An 8,035-nucleotide genomic window follows, 5' to 3' on the forward strand; every position below is an offset into this window, starting at 1 on the left:
TTAATATATTTTTAGCAAACTTAGCTGTCCCTTTTCCTAAAAAGTTCTTTTGCAGTATTCTAGGGGATAGGTTTAAGTTTATTTCTGTGCCATCTACTTTAAGAATTTCAAATGTTGGCAATGGGTTGTTTTATTCATGAAGTTGATGAGCTCAAAGGGCTAGGTAAAATTACTGGTGCCCTAGATTTCTCCTTTTTCAAAAGTGATTTTTTCCCCTAAATTAAAGCCAGCTGAAAGAATTTTCTTTATATAGCTTTTTATAAAAATTTAAATATAGAAAGAAAATTCTTTGTCCTTCAAACAGTCCAACTTCCCAGTGTGTATGTTTTTCTTGAATTTTTTCTCCGTATTGATGTATATAACATAGCTATACATTTTTATTAACAGAAATGAGCTCATATGATATATATTGTTCTGCAACTTGCTTATCTCACTTAACGTAAGAGGATATCTTTCCACGGTATACATATTCTGTATGAATCTAATAGCTAAATAATTTTTCATAATATGAATGTACTTTATTTAAATAACCTCTCCTGTTGGATACTTGGGTTATTTCTAGCTTTTGCAATCAAAATGTTACAATGTAATTCTTCTGCACCTATCTTTGCTCTTTGTACAATAATTTCTGTGCATTACTTCTTGAATATAGGGTAGGTAAAGCTAACAAAAGAAATGATGAAATAAGAGATGAAAAGAAGATTTCGAAGGGTGGCTGGAGAAGACAAAGTAAAGTACTATAATGAAGTGGGCAAAGACCTGGAGTTAGAAAACCCAACAGGAAGAACATGCTTGGCATTTCACAAGCTGAAAGAACTGAAGAAAAAATTCGAGACTCGAGTTGCAATTTTGAAGAATTCTATGGGGAAAATATTGAACAACACAGGAAGCATCAAAAGAAGATGGAAGGAATACACAAAGTTACTGTACCAAAAAGAATTGGTCAATGTCCAGCCATTTCAGGAGGCAGCATATGAACAAGAACTGATGGTACTGAAGGAAGAAGTGCAAACTGCACTGAAGGCACTGGCAAAAGACAAGGCTCCAGGAATTGACAGAATACCAACTGAGATGTTTCAACAAACAGATGCAATGCTGGAGGTGCTCACTCGTCTATGCGAAGAAATTTGGACCACAGCTATCTGGCCAACCGACTGGAAGAGGTCCATATTTGTGCCCTTTCCAAAGAAAGCTGATCCAACAGAATGAGGAAATTATTGAACAAGATCATTAGTATCACATGCAAGTAAAATTTTGCTGAATATCATTCAGAATTGGTTGCAGCAGTACATTAACAAGGGACTGTCAGAAATTCAAGCCAGATTCAGAAGAGGACATGGAAGGAGGGATATCATTGCTGATGTCAGATAGATGATGGCTGAAAGAAGAGAATACCAGGAAAGATGTTTACCTGTGTTTCACTGACTATTCAAAGGCATTCAATGGTGTGGATCAGAACAAATTATAGATAACATTGCAAAGAATGGGAATCACTGAACACTTAACTGTGCTCATGTGTAACCTGTACACGGACCAAGAAGCAGTTGTTCGAACAGAACAAGGGGATACTGCATGGTTTAAAGTTTGGAAGCGTGTGCATCGTGGATGTATCCTTTCACTATACTTATTCAATTTGTATGCTGAGCAAATGATCTGAGAAGCCAGACTCTATGAAGAATAACAAGGCATCAAGATTGGAGGAAGACTCATTAACAACCTGTGATAGGCAGATGACACAGCCTTGCTTGCTGAAAGCGAAGAAGATTTGAAGCACTTACTGATGAAGATCAAAGGCTATAGCCTTCAGCATGGATTACACCTTAACATAAAGAAAACAAAAATCCTCACAACTGGACCAATAAGCTACACCATGATAAATGGAGAAAATACTGAAGTTGTTAAGGATTTTACTTTATTTGGATCCAAAATCCACACCCATGGAAGCAGCAGTCAAGAAATCAAAGGACATATTGCACTGGGCAAATCTGCTGCAAAAGACCTCTTCAAAGTGTTGAAAAGCAAAGATGGCACTTTGAGGACTAAGGTGCACCTGCCCCAAGCCATGGTATTTTCAATCACCTCATACGCACGTGAAAGCTCAACAATGAATAAGGAAGACCGAAGAATAATTGATGCCTTTGAATTATGATGTTGGCAAAGAATATCGAATATACCATGGATTGCCAGAAGAACGAACCAGTCTGTTTTGGAGGAAGTATAGCTAGAATGCTCCTTAGAAGCAAGGATGGTGAGACTTTCTCTCACATAATTTGGACAAGTAATAAGGCAGGACCAGGCCCTGGAGAAGGACATCATGCTTGGTAAAGTAGAGGGTCAGCGAAAAAGAAGAAAACACTCAATGAGATGGATTGACACAGTGGCTGCAACAATGGGCCCAAACATACCAGTGAAGATGGCGCAGGACCAGGCAGTGTTTTGTTCTGTTGTACATAGGGTTGCTATGAGTCGGAACCGACTCTATGGCACCTCACAGTGACAACATGGCTTCTTAGAAGTTAAAAGCTTTACACTTTCAAAATTTCTGACATATATTTCTAATTTGCTCTCCGAAAAGCTGTACCAATTTATACTCCTGTATATAAGTGTGTATGTGCCCCTGCCCCTCCCTGTTTCTTGTCAGTGCTGTATATTATCAAACTTTGCCTATGTATCGTGGAGGGTTATATTATAGCTTCTTTATTTTGCATTGACATGCTTATTAGTGTGTCTTAGTTATCTAGTTCTGCTCTAACAGAAATACCATGAGTGGATGGCTTTAACAAAGAGAAATTTATTCTCTCACAATCCAGTAGGCTTCAAGTCCAAATTCAGGGCATCAGCTCCAGGGGAGGGCTTTCTCTGCTGGCTCTGGTGACAGGTCCTTGTTAATCTTCCCCTGGACTAGGAGCTTCTTTGCGCAGGAACCTCAGATCCAAAGGATGCGCTCTGCTCCCAGCACTGCTTTCTTGGTGGTATGAGGTCCCCAGCTCTCCACTTGCTTCCCTTTCCTTTTATCTCTTACAAGAGATAAAAAGTGGTGCAGGCCACACCCCAGGGAAACTCCCTTTACATTGGATCAGGGATGTGACCTGGGTTAGGGTGGTGTTACAATCCCACCCTAATCCTCTTTAATGTAAAATTACAATCACAAAATGGAGGACAACCACACAACACTAAAAATCATGGTCTAGCCAAATTGATACACACATTTTTTGGGGGACACAATTCAATCCATGACATAGTGATACTATAAATCTATGTTAATGTTAATGAACTTCATTAAAATTCCTTTATAATTTTTTTTTTTTGAGTGAGGTGTTTGTTCAGATTCTTTACCTGTTAGTTATTCATCCTTATTGTTTTGTAGGTACTTATTATTGGTTATTCACACCAAAGCATGTCATTATATGTTGTAATTATTTTTACCAATATGTTATTTGTTTTTTTATTTTGTTTATGCCATCTTTTGTCAGGCTTAAGTTCTACATTTTTAATATATCTAGTCTTTTTTTTTAAATTGTGGCAAATATATATGTAATAAAGCATTTGTCATTTTAATATTCTTCACATGTACAATTCATTGACATTAATTTCATCATGTTGTGCAACCATCACCATTATCTGTATCTAAATTTTTCCATTATTTTCCTCTAAGCAATGAGCTCCCCTCGTCCCTCCTTTCCACCTCCCTTGGTAACCACTGATAAACTTAGGTCTGTATACACTTGCCTGTCCTAGATATTTCCTATCGGTGGGATCATACAATAACTGTAATCCTTTTCTGTCTCATTTACAGTGTGGTGTTTTCAAGGTTCATCCATGTTGTAGCCTGTATCAGGTAGGACTTCATTTTTCTTTATGACTGAGTAATATTCCATTGCATGTACATACCACATTTTGTTTATCCATTTATCTGTTGACAGTCATTTAGGTTGTTTCCAACTTTTTGCTTTTGTGAATAGCGCTGCAAGGAACACCATTGGTGTACAGGTTTCTGTTCGTATTCCTGCTTTCAGTTCTTTGGGGTATATACCTAGAAGTGAAATTGCTAGATCATATGTTTAACTTTTTAAGAAACTGCCAGATGGTTTTCCACAGAAGCTGTACCATTTTACAATCCCACCAGCAATGGATGAGGGTTCTTATTTCTCCATATCCTCACCAACATCTGTTGTTTTCCATAGCCATCTTAGAGAGCATGGAGTGGTAGCTCATTGTGGTTTTGGTTTGCACTTCCCTAATGACTAATGATGTTGAGCATCTCTTCATGTGCTTATTGGCCATTTCTATTTATTCTTTGGTGAAATGTCTATTCAAGTCCTTTGTCCATTTTTTGTTTGTCTTTTTGTTAAGTTGTAGAAGTTCTTTATATATTCTGGATACTAAACTCTTATTATATATTGTTCCCCCAAATTCTCTCCTGATCCATAGGTTGTCTTTTCATTTTGTTGATAAAGTCCTTTGATGAACAAAAGTTTTTAATTTTGATAAGGTCTCATTTATCTATTTTGTCTTTTGTTGCTCAGGATTACCATGTAATAACAAAAAATCTATTGTAGAAAACTAGATCCTGAAGCATTGCTGCTAAGTTTTCTTCTAAGAATTTTGTGGTTTTAGATCTTACATTTAAGTCTTTGATCCATTTTTAGTTAGCTTATGTATATGGTTGTATGTATGGGTCTAGGTTCATTCTTTTGTTTGTGGAAATCCAGTTGTCCCAGAACTGTTTATTAAAGACTATTATTTTCCCATTGGATTGATTTAACACCCTTGTTGAAGATCAATTGGCCATAGATGTCCAAGTTCCTTTATGAACTCTCAATTCTATTTCATTGGTCTATATGTCTATCATTTTACCAGTACCGGACTGTTGTGATTACGGTAGTCTTATAATATGTTCTCTTTCAAGATTGCTGTGGCTATTTGGGACTCCTTGAAATTCCATATATATTTGAGAATTGGCTTTTCCATTTCTGCAAAGAAAGTTGTTAAAATTTTGATAAGTATTATGTGACTCTATAGATTGATTTAGGCAGTATTGACATTTTAACAATATTAAGTTTTCCAATTCATTCCCTTCCACTTATTTAGACCTCTTTAATTTAGTCCAGTAATGTTTTATAGTTTTCAGTATATAAGTTGTTCACCTCCCTGGATAAATTTATTCCTAAGTATTTTATTCTTTCAGATGCTATTGTAAATGGAATTGTTTCCTTAATTTCCTTTTCAGAATGCTCATTGCTCATGTATAAAAACCTGATCAATTTTTGAGTGTTGACCTTGAATCCTGCCACTTTGCCGTGTTCATTTTTAGCTCTAATATCTTTCTTATAAATTCTTTGGGATCTTATATGTATAAGATCATGTCGTCTACAAAAAAAGCATGGTTCTACTTCTTCCTCCCCAATTTGAATATCTTTTCTTCCTTCCTTCCTTAAGTTCTCTGGATAGAACTTCCAGTACAGTATTGAATAGCAGTGATGAGAACGGGCATCTTTGTGTTGTTCCTTAGCTTAAGGAGAAGGCTCTCAGTCATCTTCCATCGAGTGTAATGTTAGCTATGGGTTTTTCAGAAATGCCCTTTATCATACTGAGGAATTTCATTTCCATTTCTAGCTTTTTGAATGTTTTTATCATGAAAAGGTGTTAGATTTTGTCAAAAGCCTTCTCTGTATCAATCAAGATGAGTTGGAGTAGAGTTTTGTGGGGACACTATTCCATTGTTTGCTCTGGCTGTGAGAACTGTATTAGGAACCTGCAGCAACTTTATCCAAAATAGAGCTCTCACTAGTTGAAGCTTTAGCATATATGACAGACAAGTTGTTTGGCTGTACACCCAGAATACTAAAATAGCATGTTCCACTCATAACGTCTTCCAGATACCCTATAGATTGTTCGCTAGTCTGCTCTTGTTTCCAACCTCTGCTGTCTCTGAGGATGGGTTTTTTTCTAGGGCTGCTTCAGGAAAGTCAGTGCGCCTTCTACTTGAAGGTTACCTTCTTTCCCTGTGTCACATTACTGATTTAACTCTACTTGTCATGCCCGTCTCTTCTGTTTTTAAAAATTATTATATAGTATTTCATTACTACAAAATAACACACTTATAACTTACGTGTAAATGTGAAGCATAATAATAAAATGAACATCAGAGAACACCCACCCCCACCTTAATAACTTCACCAACACTATTATTAACAATACTGAATCTACTGATGTGTTCCTTCCTATTGTTTATCTATTCCTACCTCCCTCCCAGAAGGGAATTTTGTGTTTACCATTTCCTTTATTAAAAAAAACTTCACATTTGTTGTGTACTTAAACAACACATTGTTTAGTTTTATTTTTGATCTATCTAAAAGTGACATCAGGAGAGTTCCGGCAAAATGGCGCTCTAGGCAGAAGCACCACGCCATCCCTCCACAGCAAAGATCCGAAAAACTAAGCCAAACGGAGAATACAACAATCCTGAAACCCTAAAACATCAAATGAAGAGATAAAGAACTCAGCCAAGCACCAAATGGAGTGAGAAAACTGACAGAGAACGGAGAGCAAGGAGAGATTCATGCAGAGGTCCCCTACCAGCTAACGCAGCGCAGATCCACCATCTTGGACTCCTGTTGGAGACCAGCAAACGGGGTACGAGAGAGCAGCCTCACGGAGCTTCCAGCGGTTGACAAAACAACCGGTAATTGGCGATATACGCTTTCCCACCCCCACCCTTCTTCACCCCGACTCGGCCTCCTCTGCTTCCCACAGCCATAGTCTCTTGACCGGAAAACAGCGGCTGCTTGGATTCCACACACCCGCATGGGTGGCTCTTTGAGTGTCATTTGTTGGCTGCTAGTGTTGCTTTTTTCCACTTCTTTTGATTTCTCCCTTACCTTTCCCCACCTCCCCCTCCTTTCGCTCGAGTACCTCGCTCCGTGCGCCATCTTTGCTTCTTCCTGAGGGGCTCCAGAGCTCCGGTAATTTGTGATATATGCTTTCCAACTCCGTACACTTCTTCACCCACACTTGGCCCCCTCTGCTTCCCATGGACACAGTCTCTTGTCCAGAAACACCAGCCCGCACTAGCTGGCTCTCTGTATGCCATTTGTTGGCTGCTAGTGTTGCTTTTTTTTTTCTGCTGCTTTTGATTTCTTACTTGCCTCTCGCCACCTCCCCCTCCCCTCGCTCAAGTACCTGGCTCCGTGCACCATCTTTGCTTCTTCCTGAGGGGCTGCGGAGCTCCGTTCAAGTGTGGAGCTGCTTCCCAGTTTGGGCTGCCGCACTGGTGGGATCCCGGGACTTTTGTTCGTTTGTTTGTTTTGAATTGTTTGTTTGTTTTCTTTTCCTTTTCTTGAGTTGGGAGCCCGTTCTGGCCAGGCTGAGCTGCGTGGCAGGGAGAAGCCCCTTCGGCTTCCACAGATGTGCGGAGGGATCCCTGAGGGCTTTTCTTTTTACGTTGTTTTTTTTTTTTTTTCTGTTTCTTTGGGGGACTTTCTTGTTTGTTTGTTTTTTTTAATTTGTTTTGTTTTCTTTGTCCTCTTTTCCCCTTTTTGTCTTTTTCATTGCTCAGTTTCTTGTCTCTCTATATCTTCCTTCTCTTTCTGTTCCCTGAATACCTGGCATTGTATACCTCTATGCCTTCTAGCCAGGCTGTACTGCAACACCTGAGAGCGATTTTCCCAAACCTCATAGCTGCACTGGTGGGATCCCTGGGAACTTTGCAGTTCTTTAACCTTTCTTATTCATTCATTCTTTTCTTTTCTTCCTCCTCTGCTTTCTGTTTTTCCCCATTTCATAGTCTCTCATCTCTCCATTCTAACGGCAAGCTCCCCTAGCATTCTTTTTCGTTTGTTTGTATGTTTTTGGCTCCTGTTCCTCTCTCCTTGCTCCCATATCCATCTTAACTCCACACATAACAATCTCCCCACTGCATCCTGCCTACCTGCACCGTGCGCTTCACATCACACCACCAAGCAGCACAGGCATGGCCTACCAGAACCTGCCCTGCACTGATTACCGACCAGCTCTGGTGGCTGTAGTAAGTGCC

The sequence above is a fragment of the Trichechus manatus genome, unplaced genomic scaffold, assembly GCF_000243295.1.
Source record: "Trichechus manatus latirostris isolate Lorelei unplaced genomic scaffold, TriManLat1.0 scaffold00012, whole genome shotgun sequence".
NCBI classification, from domain to species: Eukaryota; Metazoa; Chordata; class Mammalia; order Sirenia; family Trichechidae; genus Trichechus; species Trichechus manatus.